This window comes from Patagioenas fasciata, chromosome 1 (genome assembly GCF_037038585.1).
Source record: "Patagioenas fasciata isolate bPatFas1 chromosome 1, bPatFas1.hap1, whole genome shotgun sequence".
Classification (NCBI taxonomy): domain Eukaryota; kingdom Metazoa; phylum Chordata; class Aves; order Columbiformes; family Columbidae; genus Patagioenas; species Patagioenas fasciata.
The window spans coordinates 197,018,508-197,041,511 of NC_092520.1; the positions used below are offsets into that span (position 1 = coordinate 197,018,508).

Below are 23,004 nucleotides of genomic sequence, written 5' to 3' on the forward strand. Positions count from 1 at the left end.
ATTTCAGGTGGAAAGGAGGGAATCTGTTGAAGAAAATCTCCAAGTTCAAAATTAAGGCTGTAACACATCAAGTGACAGAATCAAGGTGGTTCATTCTAAAACCTCTCTGATACTTGCTAAATCTTTAGTTTACAACAATTGTATTAGGAGCAGTCTGAAACCTGATCTGCCGACAGTCTGTCCTGTGTTTTCCAAAGCCTCTCTTAAATCAGTGCTGGCTTTACAATCATGTGATTATGTTTCCAACCAGGAAATGATACATTTTCATTACTAAGGTGGCATTTTTTTTCTTGGAGTTTCCATGTTTATTCTTAGGATGAAAGCTGCAATCTTTAAACTGCGTTACACCCAGAATTTATGGCTCCTAAACCGAAAATCAAAATCGAGAGAGAGGGACAGACTAAACGAGAATGGAAAGAAGTCAGAAAGAGGTTAGTAAAGCTATGGAAGCTTTCTGGAATGTATCAAACAAAAAGGGAAGTAGAAATGAGGAATAACTGGAAATCGGTAACTTGCAACTGGCTAAAGTAACACATTCCTTTGTTTTAACCAGGCTTTGTTTGAGTGAGAATAGCATCGGATTTGACTGTGCAGTGAAAGAACAACCACAACAGGTAAGTAGTGCCCAGATGCAGCAGCAGCAAGTGTTCTTCTTTTGGCACCTCGCGGGGCCACGGTCCCCTCACAGCTGCAGCCAGGGCTCACATCCACGCCGGACACCCTGCTCAGCAGGAGTGAGGCTCGCACAGCTGGATCCTGCCTCAGTCGCTCAGTCACCAGGTTTTCTTGCTTGGCATTGGATTCTTGCAGCTCCTTCAGACAGGTCCTCATCTTGTGCAGCCGCAGACGTTGTTGACAGCAGGGGTGTTCTGGATGCACTTGCTGAGAGCTTGTGCCGTTCAGCCAAATATACCTATCTACCTAACTCACTAACTCTCTTGCCCTATCGACTCAAAAATCTATGGGAAAATTCTTGAAACTTGCAAACCCGTATGTGAAAACCAAAATGCACTCGGTACACAGCTACCTACACTAGCAACTAACAAACAAACAAAATAACGAACCTGCTAACTAACTCACTTACAAACAAACAAACTCTCTTGCCCTACTGGCTCCAAAACCCACTGTGAATTTCTGAAAGTCGCAAACCAGTATGTGAAAAAAAAGTGCACTCAGTACACAGCTACCTACACTAGAAACTAACTAACTAACAAACTAACTAACACACTAACAAACACTCTAACTAACAAACTAACTAACAAACTAACTAACTTGCTAACTAACTAACAAACAAACTCTAGATGGTCCAGCTGAACCAACATGAGGGTGACAACATGAGGGGGATTTCTTCAGTCAGTTCTTCAACCTGCCTTGAGAAAGAGGGGCGGGGAAAGACAGGCATTAAGCACAAGGCTGAGAGGAGAACAAGCAACTCGTGCTTTAACAGGATAGGCAATCCCCATCCACAGTTCTTTTCTGCAGGATTCCTTAGGGCTGGATATTATACTTTGGTGTTTTGCTATTAATGATTTAGACTGTGGAAGTCTGGGGAGGTCTCAGTGGACATGGGGGCTTTTGACTCAACTGCCGTGCAAATCTAGGCTTCAAGGGCCAGGCCTGGGTACAGCTGCAGTAAGAACGGAGAGTAAAACTGAACCAGAGTAAAGCAAGGAGGAACAAAGACAAAGACAAAGGCAAGAGGAAGAACTGTTTTACAGTGAGCGTGGTGAAATATTGGCACAGGTTGCCCAGAGAGGTGGTAGATGCCCCATCCCTGGAAACATTCAAGGCCAGGCTGGACGGGGGTCGGCGTAACCCGATCTCATTGAAGATGTCCCTGCTGATTGCAGGGGGGGTGGATTAGAAGGCCTTGGAAGGTCCCTTCCAACCCAAACTCTTCTTTGATTCTAGGGTTCTAAGTGAAAAATGAAAACTGCCAACGCTGGAGTGCTCTTCACCTCCAGGTATCCACCTTCTCCCAAGGGAAGGTGAACGCTTCCTCTCTGGGGCCGTCTCTGGGCACCACAGAAATATTTCCTAGACTCAGAGCAATTGGAAAGAGGGAGAGCAGGCTCTTTCACACACCAGGGCTCCTTGTTCTTCTCACCCCACCTGGCTTGTCTCAGTCGCCTGTTTGTGAGCTGTCCAGCTCCAGCCTTCGCCTCCTCTTGCTGGGCTGGCCATCGCCCCCCTCTTCGAACAGGAGTTTTCTCTTCCGGGGGGAAGGATTTCCCCCCTCCCGCGAAGAGCCTGACAAGCTTTCCATCCAAAAGGATTGTTAGACAGGTAAAGCCATGATAAACAGGAATCAATTCTACTCTAAAGTAAAGCCAGCTCAGGTTACCTGCTCTGCCCAGAGGAGCTGTTCTGGGCTGCGCTTTCTGCAGAGACTGAAGGCACCTGCAACGGAAACGCAGAAGATGACACCTACCCGTTTTCCAGCTCAGCTCTAAAGGGCAGATCCCTTGGGTGGCTTTGCTCAGCCCAGTTGGGCCACTTCTGTTGGGATCGCTGGGCAAAGAGTGATGGCCAACCTGCATCAGCCTCACTCTGCACTTCTGCAAAGCTGCAGGTTGGTGGATGAACTTGCTTGTCCTTACAGCGGCAATCCCACCTTCTGAGGGGGGAGGCATTCTCTCATGCTGCTTGTGGCTCTCACATACCTCTGCAGTTTCTCCTTGTTCTCCTGGTGCCGGCGAGTCCTCCGCCTCTTCACCGGCAAGCCCAGCCCCCTCTTCCTTCTCCTCCCCCTCCTTCTCCTTCTCCACGAACAGGACCTCCTCCTCCTCCTCCTCCTCCTTCTCCTCCTCCTCCTTCTCCTCCTCCTCCTTCTCTTCCTCCTCATCCTCAAAGAGTTCCCCATGGTGGTTAACGAGGAACTCTACCAGCTGGGTCACCTGCACACGGTAAACCATTGGTTCCCAACGCGCTGGCTGCAATGCCTCCAACAGCCCTTCCCACTCCTCATGCTGCCTTGTGCACAGAAAGCTGCAGCTGTGCAGTTGCTCTTCCCAGCAGCTCCCCTGCCAGCATTGGCTGAAGACAGGAGGCAGCCAGGAACCTCTGAAGAGCAAAGCTGGCGTGGGCCGGGAAGGCTGCAAGGGGCTGGGAAACACAGCGTACCTTCCCTGTCACCTGTGCCAGGACATCCAGAGGGAGCGTGTCCTCCTCTGGTGGGCCAAGGAGGTTGGGCCCCACACAGATGGCCAGGTTGATGGCTGTCATCTTGGTGATGGTGGCATTGCTGCTGATGTTCTGCAGCAGCCGCAGCAAGGTCTTGAGGAGGAGGAGGTTGGCCTCGGGTAACTTGCGAGCCACCCTGTAGAAACAGGAGCCCAACGTACAGAGGTGAAGTAGGGGTTGTCAAGACAGGTGTCCCATGCTGATGTCAGCCAAGCCCACCCCAGGGAAGGCTCCTCGGCCAAGCTGGCTCTACAGCAGAGGGGCTGTCTTCCCTGAGAGATTACCACCTTCCTCCCTGCCTGCCCTTCTGGCCAGAGTCCCTTTGGACAAGGAGTCAGCCCCAATGCCTGCATCTTTTTCAGGCAAGCTGCGGCTTTGCAGGCAAGTGCCGGGCTCTGCCAGTCCCTGCAGAGCAGCCAGGCTGCTGACCACACTTACTCTTTCAGCCCCACCAGCCTCTCCTCCCTGCTGCTCTTCTGCAGGGCAGCCATCCACTCCTCGTAGAGCTCCACCATGAGGAGCTTGGAGGGGATCTTGCGCAGGAAGTCCTGCAATGCCAAGGGCTGCGCGTCAGGCTGTGCGCACTGCTGCCGGGAGCACGGGCAGTATCCCCAGCACGCTGGGTGCCCAGCACCTCCTGGCTTTGGGCTCCTGCTTGAGCAGGTGCCCAGCAGCAGAGCCAGGAGCTGCCGGACTCCAGGTCAGCAGGGCTCACCTTGAGGATGACAGCCAGGACGTGCACCGGCTGGCTTGCCAGGTGGACCTGGGTCCCGCTGTCCAGGGCCTCCCTGATCTCACGGGAGGCACGCTCGCTGGCCGCCAGCCGGAAGATCCCCTCCGTGGATGGCCCCTGTTCATGCAGCAGAGTCAGCAGGTCCTGCAGGGGAGAGAGGAGGATGTTGCTGGGCTGGAGAGAGGTCCTGGGAGAGGCCAAGCTTCCTCAGGGGCAGGAGTGAGTGTGGATGGGTCTGCTGCCCTGACTGAGGCAGAACAGAGGGCTGGCTGGAGTTGGGTGATGTGGAGAGGAGCGCGCTTTGTCCCCAAGGCTCATCTGGGATGCTTGCCATGGGGACAGTGCCTCTCCAGAGGAGCCAGCAGGATGGGGACCCCTTCCCAGGCCACGCTTGCTTACCTGCATGGGCTGGGGCAGCATGCCATCCTGGCTGCAGAGATCAGCCAGGGGCCGGCCAAAGAGAAGCCCCGTGCGGGCAGAGCCCGATGGCCCCGGTGCCTCTGCAGCCACCAAGGTCCCTGGCCACGCAAAGTGCCAGGGCAGCCACCTCCTCCTCCTCCTGCTGCGGGTGCCACCATCTGCCAAGGAGAAGAGAGCAAAGAGAGGTGGAGCAGAAGCGCCAGGACAGCGCTCCTGGACCCTGGAGCACACGGGAGAAGTGTCCTTTGGCAACAAGGGATCCCGAGGGCTCAGGTCTCTCCTGCCCCAGAGTAATGGGAACAGACGTGCCCTGCGGGAAGGGCAGCAGCAGCCCCAGTGCAGCCTGAGTGCCTGTCTGCAAGAGGAGGGGGGAAGGGCCGTCCCGTCCCCGTCTTCTCCAAACTCACCAGCCAACTGGCCACTTCCAGCGTTGGGCACAGGTGGCTGCTCGGGCTCAGGCTCGTCCCTGCAGAGCAGACGGCATCAGGCATGAGAAAATCCGCTGCTGCACGGTGTGGCTGTTCTGGGGTGTCTCCCAGCTGTGCGTGGGGGGAGCCTACCTGGTGCCACAGCAGCAATTCACCTGACCCATCTCCACAAAGCCAAGAGAAGCGTCCTGAAAGGGCACGCCTGTGGGGCGTGAGGTGGTAGCCAGACAGGTGGACAGATTCTGGCAAACACCTCCCCAGTGCCGTCCCAGTGCTGCAGGGCAAGAGCTTGGCTCTTACCCCTGACACTTCGTGGCGGCACAGAACCGTTGCCGGGACAGCGCAGAGTCAACACAGCCCAACATTCTGAGCGTGGTGGTGGGGGAGGGGTGCTGGGGGCTCTCCCCACTATGCCCATGTCTCTCTCGCACTGGGAGCCCAGCCCTGGGCACAGCACTTCAGGCCTGGCCTCAGCAGCGCTGAGCAGAGGGGAAGGGTCACCTCCCTCCAGCTGCTGGCAAGGCTTTGCCCCGTGCAGCCCAGGGCACCACTGGCTGCCGCCTTGGGCCAAGGCCACCTTGCTGGCTCCTGCTCAACTTGCTGTCCACCAGGAGCCCAGGACGTTTGTGCCACGCTCTTTGCCAGCAGCTTTGCCAAGTTGCTTTGGGTCACAAGTCTGTGTGCACATGTCTCAGGATGCTTCATGCCCGTAGAATTGCCAGAGATTTATCCTAATTTCCTAGGCAAGAACTCATCAATGAACTTTCTTTGTTTTCCAGCCCCTAATCCTCACTCACAGGCTCTCAACTACGTCACCCCTAACCGTAAGGGCTGCCAAGTCAAACCTCTCCCTTACATTCACTGCAACTCCCCCACCTCACCTGCCCTGCCTGTCCCTCCTCAACAGCCCATTCAGCCGTCCCAAGCACTCATGCTCTCTTACCATTCTGCACCAGGGACAGGAAAGCTTGTGTGCAGAAGTTCCAGCTTCACAAGAGAGCATGGTCGCCTGAAGTATGATATAAATATGGTATTGGCATGGAAGCGTGAGCAATTGCTCACAAAAAATACCTGTTTTTCTTCAGTCTGGTGACACACAACAGTTGACAGCACATGAGCTTTTCATAAGAATCTCTCCAAGCACTTCATTTTCTCCCTGAATATTCCAAAGGCACCTCAGTCACATTTGGACCGGGACAGCCATAGCCCACTCCATGAGGCTCTGCAAACAAAACATCGCTCTTTCCTGTGGCACATGCCAGCTGACTCCTGGAGATCTAGGCTGGGAACTCCACTAGCCACCTTTGACATACGATAGAGTAGTAAAGGCTTGTTTTTGAGAAGTAGCCAGAGATACCGAGGCCACCCGCTCCAACACCAGACACCATAGTGGGTATTCAGCTCCTCCCAGTTTACAGAGCTCTATTGCAGCATTGCATGTGAGATAATTGCTAAGACCCCGTTCTAGTTAGCGGAGGAAGGAGTTATTCCTACTGTCCTAAAGTAGACACCTTTAGGACACCTTTAGACTTAAGGAGTGTATCGACTAAGGCCTCAGTTGGATTTCCTACACGCAGGCAACTTAATGCCATTTCACATGCCATAACAAAACCAGCACCTAGAGATCAGCAGATGTGACACAGGACCTACGGATAGTCTGGCCCTTCTGAGGGAACAGTTGGAGGTCAGAGAACATCCCATGTAGAATCTCAGATCATTCCCAAACCATGCCCAGGGCGAGGCTCTATCATCAAGCCCCTGCTGTTCGCTCACTCTAACGGCTTTGTGGAAACCAAGTCCCCACACAAACACCCAAGTCACAGTGAACCGAATCCCACCCTGGTTATAGTTCCCTCTTCTGCCAAGGAGGTTTGTGTCCTGTATCTCCACAGCTGAGACCTAGTGGGAGCATTCTCCGCACATTTTTGGTAGCTTGTGCCGTTAAGAGCTAATATTGGGGCTAAGGAACGCGCTTTGTTGTTTAATTTTTTACTGTGTCTTGTTCTAACCATCTCCATTTGGCAAACTTCAAGAAACACTTATTTAAACAGTTAAATATGGAGATCACCTCAGTGCTTGCTACCGGTTTTCTCCAGCCTGCAGGAAATGCCTTCAAATGGCCGTTCTATTACTTGTGTCCTTAGCGGAAATTCTTGCAGGTCAACACGTGCCTTTTGCAGCGTGTGCAACTGCGTAGAAGTCGAAGTGCAGTGACAGGAGCCTTTTTAATGAGGTTTGTGCTCTTGGTATCTAATCCACATGGGGTCTTGGGCTCAGGCAGTTGCTGTTGGCTGACCGCTTGGGAAAAGCTGTGTTTGCAGCGTGTCAGCCAATGCGGTCGGCATAGCCCTTGCCAATGACAGTGAGCGCAAATACAGTAGCACCACTTCCTCCGACTTGCTGGATCATGAGCCACTTGATCCACAACTCAAAAGTGAGCTGTGGCTCCAAAGTATTTGTCATGTCAAACGAGCAAGACCTATTCACAGAGGGTCAGAATTTAAAATGCCTTCTTTTGAAAAGATGCACACAGGATACACAGGTTTATCTTCTTGATGTTGGTCACCTACTAAAGGGCCTGGGTTGAATTTGTGGAGCATATTAGGGGAAGAACATAACACTGTTTTATGGCAAAGGCATTTTTTGGCTGCCAGGGTGTATGCTGCACGTGAGTCAGCTCACCTTGCTGTTTCCTGGTCAACTTGGTGTGCACCAGGACCCCCAGGACATAGTCTGCCACGTTGCTTTCCAGAAGCTTGGTCAAGCTGCTTTGGGTCATGTCCTGGTTTTGTTAAAAACAAGACCAGTTGCGTTTTAGTGATTTTTCTTTCAGCTAAGTTCTTCTTGGTGGCTGTACTTTTCTGAGCTTTTGCCTACATATTTTTCCTCGCATGCTGTACTCAGTGCTGATCAGAAGACCAACGGAATGCTGAAGAAGCTCATGTTTAGATTTATTGCTATGGTAGCCAAGAAAGACTGATAAGTTTTCCCACGTTCCGTTGTGAGAGGGGCGTGTTTGAGGAGGGGTGGATGGAACTGGTGACTTAAATTAACCAATTAAGTATTCCGCCCCATAATCGTCATACCCCCTTTTCAAGGGTTAAAATTGCAGGGTGACAGTCAAACCCTGGCAGATGTATTGTTAACCTCCTCTCCCCTCCACTTCCCCCTTTTACCCCTCCCTCTCCCCCCTTCCCACTCAGGACAGGTGATCAGGAGGGAAAGAAGGAGAGAGAGAAGAGAGCTGGAAAAATTAAAGATATTTTACTAATGCTACTAATAAGAATAGAGAAAATAATACAAAATATACAAAACCAATCTTGAAAGTCTCAGCAACTGCAGAGCCAGCACCCAAAGTCCTGATTAGACTCTGTAGCCAACCGGAGCTGGATTCAGTCTCTCACTAGGTCTCAGTTCGCAGGGATGACTAGCAAGGTCCTCTCCTAATGTCGGCCATAAGCAGAAGGGAAGGAAAAAAGGGAAAAGGGACGAGATCCTTGTGATCTCCCACTTTTATATGAAGTATTCACATGAATGGAATGTTATACCCCATTGGTCAGTTCCTTGGTCACCGGTTTCTCGTTGCCCCTCTCGCGAGATGTCCATCCGTGCTTATCAATAAGTTTGCATTCCATTACTAGGTTTACCAAAACATGTATCTGGTTCTCCAGGAAAATGCAGCTAATATGAAGGCTTTAGCTGACAGGTAAAATTCACTAAAAGAGAAACTTGTTTTTCAACAAAACCAGGACACCCCTATATAAGAGGGTGATCACGAGGGTCAAGCTCTCCTCAACCGTGGCCGGCATCTCGAGGGGAACCTGCCTGTCTGCCTGTGATGTTGTTGCAACCGTATGCAACAAAGTGTCTTGCAATTCAGTAACAAAGAGACACGGCCTCTTGCAAGGCCATCTCATGGAAACTTATATTAAGACCAGCTAATGACTGTCTCCCTGTTTACAGAGGCTTCACTGAGCCTTTCTTGCTGCCTGTACTTCATCTTTGCTGTAGTTATAAACAGTCACAGCTTTCCCGTCATAACTACATATTCATAGACACAGTTTTAGAAATTCGCAAAAAAAACAACAAGACCACCACTATAGTTAACTGGAATACCGCAACGTTTAGTTATTAATAATAATCTATAGAACACTCCATGATAAATTTTTCTTTTATAAAGATGTTAATTAAATTTCAAAAGAAAGCGGCACAGGAAGCATCTTCTTGGCACTCTCAGGTTTATTTTACCATTATTAATTTCAGGTGGAAAGGAGGGAATCTGTTGAAGAAAATCTCCAAGTTCAAAATTAAGGCTGTAACACATCAAGTGACAGAATCAAGGTGGTTCATTCTAAAACCTCTCTGATACTTGCTAAATCTTTAGTTTACAACAATTGTATTAGGAGCAGTCTGAAACCTGATCTGCCGACAGTCTGTCCTGTGTTTTCCAAAGCCTCTCTTAAATCAGTGCTGGCTTTACAATCATGTGATTATGTTTCCAACCAGGAAATGATACATTTTCATTACTAAGGTGGCATTTTTTTTCTTGGAGTTTCCATGTTTATTCTTAGGATGAAAGCTGCAATCTTTAAACTGCGTTACACCCAGAATTTATGGCTCCTAAACCGAAAATCAAAATCGAGAGAGAGGGACAGACTAAACGAGAATGGAAAGAAGTCAGAAAGAGGTTAGTAAAGCTATGGAAGCTTTCTGGAATGTATCAAACAAAAAGGGAAGTAGAAATGAGGAATAACTGGAAATCGGTAACTTGCAACTGGCTAAAGTAACACATTCCTTTGTTTTAACCAGGCTTTGTTTGAGTGAGAATAGCATCGGATTTGACTGTGCAGTGAAAGAACAACCACAACAGGTAAGTAGTGCCCAGATGCAGCAGCAGCAAGTGTTCTTCTTTTGGCACCTCGCGGGGCCACGGTCCCCTCACAGCTGCAGCCAGGGCTCACATCCACGCCGGACACCCTGCTCAGCAGGAGTGAGGCTCGCACAGCTGGATCCTGCCTCAGTCGCTCAGTCACCAGGTTTTCTTGCTTGGCATTGGATTCTTGCAGCTCCTTCAGACAGGTCCTCATCTTGTGCAGCCGCAGACGTTGTTGACAGCAGGGGTGTTCTGGATGCACTTGCTGAGAGCTTGTGCCGTTCAGCCAAATATACCTATCTACCTAACTCACTAACTCTCTTGCCCTATCGACTCAAAAATCTATGGGAAAATTCTTGAAACTTGCAAACCCGTATGTGAAAACCAAAATGCACTCGGTACACAGCTACCTACACTAGCAACTAACAAACAAACAAAATAACGAACCTGCTAACTAACTCACTTACAAACAAACAAACTCTCTTGCCCTACTGGCTCCAAAACCCACTGTGAATTTCTGAAAGTCGCAAACCAGTATGTGAAAAAAAAGTGCACTCAGTACACAGCTACCTACACTAGAAACTAACTAACTAACAAACTAACTAACACACTAACAAACACTCTAACTAACAAACTAACTAACAAACTAACTAACTTGCTAACTAACTAACAAACAAACTCTAGATGGTCCAGCTGAGCCAACATGAGGGTGACAACATGAGGGGGATTTCTTCAGTCAGTTCTTCAACCTGCCTTGAGAAAGAGGGGCGGGGAAAGACAGACATTAAGCACAAGGCTGAGAGGAGAACAAGCAACTCGTGCTTTAACAGGATAGGCAATCCCCATCCACAGTTCTTTTCTGCAGGATTCCTTAGGGCTGGATATTATACTTTGGTGTTTTGCTATTAATGATTTAGACTGCGGAAGTCTGGGGAGGTCTCAGTGGACATGGGGGCTTTTGACTCAACTGCCGTGCAAATCTAGGCTTCAAGGGCCAGGCCTGGGTACAGCTGCAGTAAGAACGGAGAGTAAAACTGAACCAGAGTAAAGCAAGGAGGAACAAAGACAAAGACAAAGGCAAGAGGAAGAACTGTTTTACAGTGAGCGTGGTGAAATATTGGCACAGGTTGCCCAGAGAGGTGGTAGATGCCCCATCCCTGGAAACATTCAAGGCCAGGCTGGACGGGGGTCGGCGTAACCCGATCTCATTGAAGATGTCCCTGCTGATTGCAGGGGGGGTGGATTAGAAGGCCTTGGAAGGTCCCTTCCAACCCAAACTCTTCTTTGATTCTAGGGTTCTAAGTGAAAAATGAAAACTGCCAACGCTGGAGTGCTCTTCACCTCCAGATATCCACCTTCTCCCAAGGGAAGGTGAACGCTTCCTCTCTGGGGCCGTCTCTGGGCACCACAGAAATATTTCCTAGACTCAGAGCAATTGGAAAGAGGGAGAGCAGGCTCTTTCACACACCAGGGCTCCTTGTTCTTCTCACCCCACCTGGCTTGTTTCAGTCGCCTGTTTGTGAGCTGTCCAGCTCCAGCCTTCGCCTCCTCTTGCTGGGCTGGCCATCGCCCCCCTCTTCGAACAGGAGTTTTCTCTTCCGGGGGGAAGGATTTCCCCCCTCCCGCGAAGAGCCTGACAAGCTTTCCATCCAAAAGGATTGTTAGACAGGTAAAGCCATGATAAACAGGAATCAATTCTACTCTAAAGTAAAGCCAGCTCAGGTTACCTGCTCTGCCCAGAGGAGCTGTTCTGGGCTGCGCTTTCTGCAGAGACTGAAGGCACCTGCAAAGGAAACGCAGAAGATGACACCTACCCGTTTTCCAGCTCAGCTCTAAAGGGCAGATCCCTTGGGTGGCTTTGCTCAGCCCAGTTGGGCCACTTCTGTTGGGATCGCTGGGCAAAGAGTGATGGCCAACCTGCATCAGCCTCACTCTGCACTTCTGCAAAGCTGCAGGTTGGTGGATGAACTTGCTTGTCCTTACAGCGGCAATCCCACCTTCTGAGGGGGGAGGCATTCTCTCATGCTGCTTGTGGCTCTCACATACCTCTGCAGTTTCTCCTTGTTCTCCTGGTGCCGGCGAGTCCTCCGCCTCTTCACCGGCAAGCCCAGCCCCCTCTTCCTTCTCCTCCCCCTCCTTCTCCTTCTCCACGAACAGGACCTCCTCCTCCTCCTCCTCCTCCTTCTCCTCCTCCTCCTTCTCCTCCTCCTCCTTCTCTTCCTCCTCATCCTCAAAGAGTTCCCCATGGTGGTTAACGAGGAACTCTACCAGCTGGGTCACCTGCACACGGTAAACCATTGGTTCCCAACGCGCTGGCTGCAATGCCTCCAACAGCCCTTCCCACTCCTCATGCTGCCTTGTGCACAGAAAGCTGCAGCTGTGCAGCTGCTCTTCCCAGCAGCTCCCCTGCCAGCATTGGCTGAAGACAGGAGGCAGCCAGGAACCTCTGAAGAGCAAAGCTGGCGTGGGCCGGGAAGGCTGCAAGGGGCTGGGAAACACAGCGTACCTTCCCTGTCACCTGTGCCAGGACATCCAGAGGGAGCGTGTCCTCCTCTGGTGGGCCAAGGAGGTTGGGCCCCACACAGATGGCCAGGTTGATGGCTGTCATCTTGGTGATGGTGGCATTGCTGCTGATGTTCTGCAGCAGCCGCAGCAAGGTCTTGAGGAGGAGGAGGTTGGCCTCGGGTAACTTGCGGGCCACCCTGTAGAAACAGGAGCCCAACGTACAGAGGTGAAGTAGGGGTTGTCAAGACAGGTGTCCCATGCTGATGTCAGCCAAGCCCACCCCAGGGAAGGCTCCTCGGCCAAGCTGGCTCTACAGCAGAGGGGCTGTCTTCCCTGAGAGATTACCACCTTCCTCCCTGCCTGCCCTTCTGGCCAGAGTCCCTTTGGACAAGGAGTCAGCCCCAATGCCTGCATCTTTTTCAGGCAAGCTGCGGCTTTGCAGGCAAGTGCCGGGCTCTGCCAGTCCCTGCAGAGCAGCCAGGCTGCTGACCACACTTACTCTTTCAGCCTCACCAGCCTCTCCTCCCTGCTGCTCTTCTGCAGGGCGGCCATCCACTCCTCGTAGAGCTCCACCATGAGGAGCTTGGAGGGGATCTTGCGCAGGAAGTCCTGCAACGCCAAGGGCTGCGCGTCAGGCTGTGCGCACTGCTGCCGGGAGCACGGGCAGTATCCCCAGCACGCTGGGTGCCCAGCACCTCCTGGCTTTGGGCTCCTGCTTGAGCAGGTGCCCAGCAGCAGAGCCAGGAGCTGCCGGACTCCAGGTCAGCAGGGCTCACCTTGAGGATGACAGCCAGGACGTGCACCGGCTGGCTTGCCAGGTGGACCTGGGTCCCGCTGTCCAGGGCCTCCCTGATCTCACGGGAGGCACGCTCGCTGGCCGCCAGCCGGAAGATCCCCTCCGTGGATGGCCCCTGTTCATGCAGCAGAGTCAGCAGGTCCTGCAGGGGAGAGAGGAGGATGTTGCTGGGCTGGAGAGAGGTCCTGGGAGAGGCCAAGCTTCCTCAGGGGCAGGAGTGAGTGTGGATGGGTCTGCTGCCCTGACTGAGGCAGAACAGAGGGCTGGCTGGAGTTGGGTGATGTGGAGAGGAGCGCGCTTTGTCCCCAAGGCTCATCTGGGATGCTTGCCATGGGGACAGTGCCTCTCCAGAGGAGCCAGCAGGATGGGGACCCCTTCCCAGGCCACGCTTGCTTACCTGCATGGGCTGGGGCAGCATGCCATCCTGGCTGCAGAGATCAGCCAGGGGCCGGCCAAAGAGAAGCCCCGTGCGGGCAGAGCCCGATGGCCCCGGTGCCTCTGCAGCCACCAAGGTCCCTGGCCACGCAAAGTGCCAGGGCAGCCACCTCCTCCTCCTCCTGCTGCGGGTGCCACCATCTGCCAAGGAGAAGAGAGCAAAGAGAGGTGGAGCAGAAGCGCCAGGACAGCGCTCCTGGACCCTGGAGCACACGGGAGAAGTGTCCTTTGGCAACAAGGGATCCCGAGGGCTCAGGTCTCTCCTGCCCCAGAGTAATGGGAACAGACGTGCCCTGCGGGAAGGGCAGCAGCAGCCCCAGTGCAGCCTGAGTGCCTGTCTGCAAGAGGAGGGGGGAAGGGCCGTCCCGTCCCCGTCTTCTCCAAACTCACCAGCCAACTGGCCACTTCCAGCGTTGGGCACAGGTGGCTGCTCGGGCTCAGGCTCGTCCCTGCAGAGCAGACGGCATCAGGCATGAGAAAATCGGCTGCTGCACGGTGTGGCTGTTCTGGGGTGTCTCCCAGCTGTGCGTGGGGGGAGCCTACCTGGTGCCACAGCAGCAATTCACCTGACCCATCTCCACAAAGCCAAGAGAAGCGTCCTGAAAGGGCACGCCTGTGGGGTGTGAGGTGGTAGCCAGACAGGTGGACAGATTCTGGCAAACACCTCCCCAGTGCCGTCCCAGTGCTGCAGGGCAAGAGCTTGGCTCTTACCCCTGACACTTCGTGGCGGCACAGAACCGTTGCCGGGACAGCGCAGGGTCAACACAGCCCAACATTCTGAGCGTGGTGGTGGGGGAGGGGTGCTGGGGGCTCTCCCCACTATGCCCATGTCTCTCTCGCACTGGGAGCCCAGCCCTGGGCACAGCACTTCAGGCCTGGCCTCAGCAGCGCTGAGGAGAGGGGAAGGGTCCCCTCCCTCCAGCTGCTGGCAAGGCTTTGCCCCGTGCAGCCCAGGGCACCACTGGCTGCCGCCTTGGGCCAAGGCCACCTTGCTGGCTCCTGCTCAACTTGCTGTCCACCAGGAGCCCAGGACGTTTGTGCCACGCTCTTTGCCAGCAGCTTTGCCAAGTTGCTTTGGGTCACAAGTCTGTGTGCACATGTCTCAGGATGCTTCATGCCCGTAGAATTGCCAGAGATTTATCCTAATTTCCTAGGCAAGAACTCATCAATGAACTTTCTTTGTTTTCCAGCCCCTAATCCTCACTCACAGGCTCTCAACTACGTCACCCCTAACCGTAAGGGCTGCCAAGTCAAACCTCTCCCTTACATTCACTGCAACTCCCCCACCTCACCTGCCCTGCCTGTCCCTCCTCAACAGCCCATTCAGCCGTCCCAAGCACTCATGCTCTCTTACCATTCTGCACCAGGGACAGGAAAGCTTGTGTGCAGAAGTTCCAGCTTCACAAGAGAGCATGGTCGCCTGAAGTATGATATAAATATGGTATTGGCATGGAAGCGTGAGCAATTGCTCACAAAAAATACCTGTTTTTCTTCAGTCTGGTGACACACAACAGTTGACAGCACATGAGCTTTTCATAAGAATCTCTCCAAGCACTTCATTTTCTCCCTGAATATTCCAAAGGCACCTCAGTCACATTTGGACCGGGACAGCCATAGCCCACTCCATGAGGCTCTGCAAACAAAACATCGCTCTTTCCTGTGGCACATGCCAGCTGACTCCTGGAGATCTAGGCTGGGAACTCCACTAGCCACCTTTGACATACGATAGAGTAGTAAAGGCTTGTTTTTGAGAAGTAGCCAGAGATACCGAGGCCACCCGCTCCAACACCAGACACCATAGTGGGTATTCAGCTCCTCCCAGTTTACAGAGCTCTATTGCAGCATTGCATGTGAGATAATTGCTAAGACCCCGTTCCAGTTAGCGGAGGAAGGAGTTATTCCTACTGTCCTAAAGTAGACACCTTTAGGACACCTTTAGACTTAAGGAGTGTATCGACTAAGGCCTCAGTTGGATTTCCTACACGCAGGCAACTTAATGCCATTTCACATGCCATAACAAAACCAGCACCTAGAGATCAGCAGATGTGACACAGGACCTACGGATAGTCTGGCCCTTCTGAGGGAACAGTTGGAGGTCAGAGAACATCCCATGTAGAATCTCAGATCATTCCCAAACCATGCCCAGGGCGAGGCTCTATCATCAAGCCCCTGCTGTTCGCTCACTCTAACGGCTTTGTGGAAACCAAGTCCCCACACAAACACCCAAGTCACAGTGAACCGAATCCCACCCTGGTTATAGTTCCCTCTTCTGCCAAGGAGGTTTGTGTCCTGTATCTCCACAGCTGAGACCTAGTGGGAGCATTCTCCGCACATTTTTGGTAGCTTGTGCCGTTAAGAGCTAATATTGGGGCTAAGGAACGCGCTTTGTTGTTTAATTTTTTACTGTGTCTTGTTCTAACCATCTCCATTTGGCAAACTTCAAGAAACACTTATTTAAACAGTTAAATATGGAGATCACCTCAGTGCTTGCTACCGGTTTTCTCCAGCCTGCAGGAAATGCCTTCAAATGGCCGTTCTATTACTTGTGTCCTTAGCGGAAATTCTTGCAGGTCAACACGTGCCTTTTGCAGCGTGTGCAACTGCGTAGAAGTCGAAGTGCAGTGACAGGAGCCTTTTTAATGAGGTTTCTGCTCTTGGTATCTAATCCACATGGGGTCTTGGGCTCAGGCAGTTGCTGTTGGCTGACCGCTTGGGAAAAGCTGTGTTTGCAGCGTGTCAGCCAATGCGGTCGGCATAGCCCTTGCCAATGACAGTGAGCGCAAATACAGTAGCACCACTTCCTCCGACTTGCTGGATCATGAGCCACTTGATCCACAACTCAAAAGTGAGCTGTGGCTCCAAAGTATTTGTCATGTCAAACGAGCAAGACCTATTCACAGAGGGTCAGAATTTAAAATGCCTTCTTTTGAAAGGATGCACACAGGATACACAGGTTTATCTTCTTGATGTTGGTCACCTACTAAAGGGCCTGGGTTGAATTTGTGGAGCATATTAGGGGAAGAACATAACACTGTTTTATGGCAAAGGCATTTTTTGGCTGCCAGGGTGTATGCTGCACGTGAGTCAGCTCACCTTGCTGTTTCCTGGTCAACTTGGTGTGCAGCAGGACCCCCAGGACATAGTCTGCCACGTTGCTTTCCAGAAGCTTGGTCAAGCTGCTTTGGGTCATGTCCTGGTTTTGTTAAAAACAAGACCAGTTGCGTTTTAGTGATTTTTCTTTCAGCTAAGTTCTTCTTGGTGGCTGTACTTTTCTGAGCTTTTGCCTACATATTTTTCCTCGCATGCTGTACTCAGTGCTGATCAGAAGACCAACGGAATGCTGAAGAAGCTCATGTTTAGATTTATTGCTATGGTAGCCAAGAAAGACTGATAAGTTTTCCCACGTTCCGTTGTGAGAGGGGCGTGTTTGAGGAGGGGTGGATGGAACTGGTGACTTAAATTAACCAATTAAGTATTCCGCCCCATAATCGTCATACCCCCTTTTCAAGGGTTAAAATTGCAGGGTGACAGTCAAACCCTGGCAGATGTATTGTTAACCTCCTCTCCCCTCCACTTCCCCCTTTTACCCCTCCCTCTCCCCCCTTCCCACTCAGGACAGGTGATCAGGAGGGAAAGAAGGAGAGAGAGAAGAGAGCTGGAAAAATTAAAGATATTTTACTAATGCTACTAATAAGAATAGAGAAAATAATACAAAATATACAAAACCAATCTTGAAAGTCTCAGCAACTGCAGAGCCAGCACCCAAAGTCCTGATTAGACTCTGTAGCCAACCGGAGCTGGATTCAGTCTCTCACTAGGTCTCAGTTCGCAGGGATGACTAGCAAGGTCCTCTCCTAATGTCGGCCATAAGCAGAAGGGAAGGAAAAAAGGGAAAAGGGACGAGATCCTTGTGATCTCCCACTTTTATATGAAGTATTCACATGAATGGAATGTTATACCCCATTGGTCAGTTCCTTGGTCACCGGTTTCTCGTTGCCCCTCTCGCGAGATGTCCATCCGTGCTTATCAATAAGTTTGCATTCCATTACTAGGTTTACCAAAACATGTATCTGGTTCTCCAGGAAAATGCAGCTAATATGAAGGCTTTAGCTGACAGGTAAAATTCACTAAAAGAGAAACTTGTTTTTCAACAAAACCAGGACACCCCTATATAAGAGGGTGATCACGAGGGTCAAGCTCTCCTCAACCGTGGCCGGCATCTCGAGGGGAACCTGCCTGTCTGCCTGTGATGTTGTTGCAACCGTATGCAACAAAGTGTCTTGCAATTCAGTAACAAAGAGACACGGCCTCTTGCAAGGCCATCTCATGGAAACTTATATTAAGACCAGCTAATGACTGTCTCCCTGTTTACAGAGGCTTCACTGAGCCTTTCTTGCTGCCTGTACTTCATCTTTGCTGTAGTTATAAACAGTCACAGCTTTCCCGTCATAACTACATATTCATAGACACAGTTTTAGAAATTCGCAAAAAAAACAACAAGACCACCACTATAGTTAACTGGAATACCGCAACGTTTAGTTATTAATAATAATGTATAGAACACTCCATGATAAATTTTTCTTTTATAAAGATGTTAATTAAATTTCAAAAGAAAGCGGCACAGGAAGCATCTTCTTGGCACTCTCAGGTTTATTTTACCATTATTAATTTCAGGTGGAAAGGAGGGAATCTGTTGAAGAAAATCTCCAAGTTCAAAATTAAGGCTGTAACACATCAAGTGACAGAATCAAGGTGGTTCATTCTAAAACCTCTCTGATACTTGCTAAATCTTTAGTTTACAACAATTGTATTAGGAGCAGTCTGAAACCTGATCTGCCGACAGTCTGTCCTGTGTTTTCCAAAGCCTCTCTTAAATCAGTGCTGGCTTTACAATCATGTGATTATGTTTCCAACCAGGAAATGATACATTTTCATTACTAAGGTGGCATTTTTTTTCTTGGAGTTTCCATGTTTATTCTTAGGATGAAAGCTGCAATCTTTAAACTGCGTTACACCCAGAATTTATGGCTCCTAAACCGAAAATCAAAATCGAGAGAGAGGGACAGACTAAACGAGAATGGAAAGAAGTCAGAAAGAGGTTAGTAAAGCTATGGAAGCTTTCTGGAATGTATCAAACAAAAAGGGAAGTAGAAATGAGGAATAACTGGAAATCGGTAACTTGCAACTGGCTAAAGTAACACATTCCTTTGTTTTAACCAGGCTTTGTTTGAGTGAGAATAGCATCGGATTTGACTGTGCAGTGAAAGAACAACCACAACAGGTAAGTAGTGCCCAGATGCAGCAGCAGCAAGTGTTCTTCTTTTGGCACCTCGCGGGGCCACGGTCCCCTCACAGCTGCAGCCAGGGCTCACATCCACGCCGGACACCCTGCTCAGCAGGAGTGAGGCTCGCACAGCTGGATCCTGCCTCAGTCGCTCAGTCACCAGGTTTTCTTGCTTGGCATTGGATTCTTGCAGCTCCTTCAGACAGGTCCTCATCTTGTGCAGCCGCAGACGTTGTTGACAGCAGGGGTGTTCTGGATGCACTTGCTGAGAGCTTGTGCCGTTCAGCCAAATATACCTATCTACCTAACTCACTAACTCTCTTGCCCTATCGACTCAAAAATCTATGGGAAAATTCTTGAAACTTGCAAACCCGTATGTGAAAACCAAAATGCACTCGGTACACAGCTACCTACACTAGCAACTAACAAACAAACAAAATAACGAACCTGCTAACTAACTCACTTACAAACAAACAAACTCTCTTGCCCTACTGGCTCCAAAACCCACTGTGAATTTCTGAAAGTCGCAAACCAGTATGTGAAAAAAAAGTGCACTCAGTACACAGCTACCTACACTAGAAACTAACTAACTAACAAACTAACTAACACACTAACAAACACTCTAACTAACAAACTAACTAACAAACTAACTAACTTGCTAACTAACTAACAAACAAACTCTAGATGGTCCAGCTGAGCCAACATGAGGGTGACAACATGAGGGGGATTTCTTCAGTCAGTTCTTCAACCTGCCTTGAGAAAGAGGGGCGGGGAAAGACAGGCATTAAGCACAAGGCTGAGAGGAGAACAAGCAACTCGTGCTTTAACAGGATAGGCAATCCCCATCCACAGTTCTTTTCTGCAGGATTCCTTAGGGCTGGATATTATACTTTGGTGTTTTGCTATTAATGATTTAGACTGTGGAAGTCTGGGGAGGTCTCAGTGGACATGGGGGCTTTTGACTCAACTGCCGTGCAAATCTAGGCTTCAAGGGCCAGGCCTGGGTACAGCTGCAGTAAGAACGGAGAGTAAAACTGAACCAGAGTAAAGCAAGGAGGAACAAAGACAAAGACAAAGGCAAGAGGAAGAACTGTTTTACAGTGAGCGTGGTGAAATATTGGCACAGGTTGCCCAGAGAGGTGGTAGATGCCCCATCCCTGGAAACATTCAAGGCCAGGCTGGACGGGGGTCGGCGTAACCCGATCTCATTGAAGATGTCCCTGCTGATTGCAGGGGGGGTGGATTAGAAGGCCTTGGAAGGTCCCTTCCAACCCAAACTCTTCTTTGATTCTAGGGTTCTAAGTGAAAAATGAAAACTGCCAACGCTGGAGTGCTCTTCACCTCCAGGTATCCACCTTCTCCCAAGGGAAGGTGAACGCTTCCTCTCTGAGGCCGTCTCTGGGCACCACAGAAATATTTCCTAGACTCAGAGCAATTGGAAAGAGGGAGAGCAGGCTCTTTCACACACCAGGGCTCCTTGTTCTTCTCACCCCACCTGGCTTGTCTCAGTCGCCTGTTTGTGAGCTGTCCAGCTCCAGCCTTCGCCTCCTCTTGCTGGGCTGGCCATCGCCCCCCTCTTCGAACAGGAGTTTTCTCTTCCGGGGGGAAGGATTTCCCCCCTCCCGCGAAGAGCCTGACAAGCTTTCCATCCAAAAGGATTGTTAGACAGGTAAAGCCATGATAAACAGGAATCAATTCTACTCTAAAGTAAAGCCAGCTCAGGTTACCTGCTCTGCCCAGAGGAGCTGTTCTGGGCTGCGCTTTCTGCAGAGACTGAAGGCACCTGCAACGGAAACGCAGAAGATGACACCTACCCGTTTTCCAGCTCAGCTCTAAAGGGCAGATCCCTTGGGTGGCTTTGCTCAGCCCAGTTGGGCCACTTCTGTTGGGATCGCTGGGCAAAGAGTGATGGCCAACCTGCATCAGCCTCACTCTGCACTTCTGCAAAGCTGCAGGTTGGTGGATGAACCTGCTTGTCCTTACAGCGGCAATCCCACCTTCTGAGGGGGGAGGCATTCTCTCATGCTGCTTGTGGCTCTCACATACCTCTGCAGTTTCTCCTTGTTCTCCTGGTGCCGGCGAGTCCTCCGCCTCTTCACCGGCAAGCCCAGCCCCCTCTTCCTTCTCCTCCCCCTCCTTCTCCTTCTCCACGAACAGGACCTCCTCCTCCTCCTCCTCCTCCTTCTCCTCCTCCTCCTTCTCCTCCTCCTCCTTCTCTTCCTCCTCATCCTCAAAGAGTTCCCCATGGTGGTTAACGAGGAACTCTACCAGCTGGGTCACCTGCACACGGTAAACCATTGGTTCCCAACGCGCTGGCTGCAATGCCTCCAACAGCCCTTCCCACTCCTCATGCTGCCTTGTGCACAGAAAGCTGCAGCTGTGCAGCTGCTCTTCCCAGCAGCTCCCCTGCCAGCATTGGCTGAAGACAGGAGGCAGCCAGGAACCTCTGAAGAGCAAAGCTGGCGTGGGCCGGGAAGGCTGCAAGGGGCTGGGAAACACAGCGTACCTTCCCTGTCACCTGTGCCAGGACATCCAGAGGGAGCGTGTCCTCCTCTGGTGGGCCAAGGAGGTTGGGCCCCACACAGATGGCCAGGTTGATGGCTGTCATCTTGGTGATGGTGGCATTGCTGCTGATGTTCTGCAGCAGCCGCAGCAAGGTCTTGAGGAGGAGGAGGTTGGCCTCGGGTAACTTGCGGGCCACCCTGTAGAAACAGGAGCCCAACGTACAGAGGTGAAGTAGGGGTTGTCAAGACAGGTGTCCCATGCTGATGTCAGCCAAGCCCACCCCAGGGAAGGCTCCTCGGCCAAGCTGGCTCTACAGCAGAGGGGCTGTCTTCCCTGAGAGATTACCACCTTCCTCCCTGCCTGCCCTTCTGGCCAGAGTCCCTTTGGACAAGGAGTCAGCCCCAATGCCTGCATCTTTTTCAGGCAAGCTGCGGCTTTGCAGGCAAGTGCCGGGCTCTGCCAGTCCCTGCAGAGCAGCCAGGCTGCTGACCACACTTACTCTTTCAGCCTCACCAGCCTCTCCTCCCTGCTGCTCTTCTGCAGGGCGGCCATCCACTCCTGGTAGAGCTCCGCCACGAGGAGCTTGGAGGGGATCTTGCGCAGGAAGTCCTGCAACGCCAAGGGCTGCGCGTCAGGCTGTGCGCACTGCTGCCGGGAGCACGGGCAGTATCCCCAGCACGCTGGGTGCCCAGCACCTCCTGGCTTTGGGCTCCTGCTTGAGCAGGTGCCCAGCAGCAGAGCCAGGAGCTGCCGGACTCCAGGTCAGCAGGGCTCACCTTGAGGATGACAGCCAGGACGTGCACCGGCTGGCTTGCCAGGTGGACCTGGGTCCCGCTGTCCAGGGCCTCCCTGATCTCACGGGAGGCACGCTCGCTGGCCGCCAGCCGGAAGATCCCCTCCGTGGATGGCCCCTGTTCATGCAGCAGAGTCAGCAGGTCCTGCAGGGGAGAGAGGAGGATGTTGCTGGGCTGGAGAGAGGTCCTGGGAGAGGCCAAGCTTCCTCAGGGGCAGGAGTGAGTGTGGATGGGTCTGCTGCCCTGACTGAGGCAGAACAGAGGGCTGGCTGGAGTTGGGTGATGTGGAGAGGAGCGCGCTTTGTCCCCAAGGCTCATCTGGGATGCTTGCCATGGGGACAGTGCCTCTCCAGAGGAGCCAGCAGGATGGGGACCCCTTCCCAGGCCACGCTTGCTTACCTGCATGGGCTGGGGCAGCATGCCATCCTGGCTGCAGAGATCAGCCAGGGGCCGGCCAAAGAGAAGCCCCGTGCGGGCAGAGCCCGATGGCCCCGGTGCCTCTGCAGCCACCAAGGTCCCTGGCCACGCAAAGTGCCAGGGCAGCCACCTCCTCCTCCTCCTGCTGCGGGTGCCACCATCTGCCAAGGAGAAGAGAGCAAAGAGAGGTGGAGCAGAAGCGCCAGGACAGCGCTCCTGGACCCTGGAGCACACGGGAGAAGTGTCCTTTGGCAACAAGGGATCCCGAGGGCTCAGGTCTCTCCTGCCCCAGAGTAATGGGAACAGACGTGCCCTGCGGGAAGGGCAGCAGCAGCCCCAGTGCAGCCTGAGTGCCTGTCTGCAAGAGGAGGGGGGAAGGGCCGTCCCGTCCCCGTCTTCTCCAAACTCACCAGCCAACTGGCCACTTCCAGCGTTGGGCACAGGTGGCTGCTCGGGCTCAGGCTCGTCCCTGCAGAGCAGACGGCATCAGGCATGAGAAAATCCGCTGCTGCACGGTGTGGCTGTTCTGGGGTGTCTCCCAGCTGTGCGTGGGGGGAGCCTACCTGGTGCCACAGCAGCAATTCACCTGACCCATCTCCACAAAGCCAAGAGAAGCGTCCTGAAAGGGCAC

General features: G+C 52.1%; 3 long non-coding RNA genes across 3 annotated transcripts; all 3 read right to left on the reverse strand.

Moving 5' to 3' along the window:
* Nucleotides 1–13: 13 nt before the first annotated feature.
* LOC139827098 (uncharacterized) lies at nt 14–2,659 on the reverse strand. Its single transcript, XR_011737294.1, has 4 exons — nt 2,535–2,659; nt 2,345–2,400; nt 2,113–2,258; nt 14–1,366 (listed from the first exon to the last, which is right to left on the reverse strand). It is a non-coding gene; the product is annotated as an uncharacterized lncRNA (long non-coding RNA).
* An 8,495-nt stretch (nt 2,660–11,154) lies between these two features.
* On the reverse strand, nt 11,155–11,679 carry LOC139827099 (uncharacterized). The gene is made up of 3 exons (XR_011737295.1): nt 11,555–11,679; nt 11,365–11,420; nt 11,155–11,278 (listed from the first exon to the last, which is right to left on the reverse strand). It is a non-coding gene; the product is annotated as an uncharacterized lncRNA (long non-coding RNA).
* Nucleotides 11,680–19,357: 7,678 nt separating this feature from the next.
* LOC139827100 (uncharacterized) lies at nt 19,358–20,493 on the reverse strand. Its single transcript, XR_011737296.1, has 3 exons — nt 20,385–20,493; nt 20,153–20,298; nt 19,358–19,406 (listed from the first exon to the last, which is right to left on the reverse strand). It is a non-coding gene; the product is annotated as an uncharacterized lncRNA (long non-coding RNA).
* Nucleotides 20,494–23,004: the final 2,511 nt, after the last annotated feature.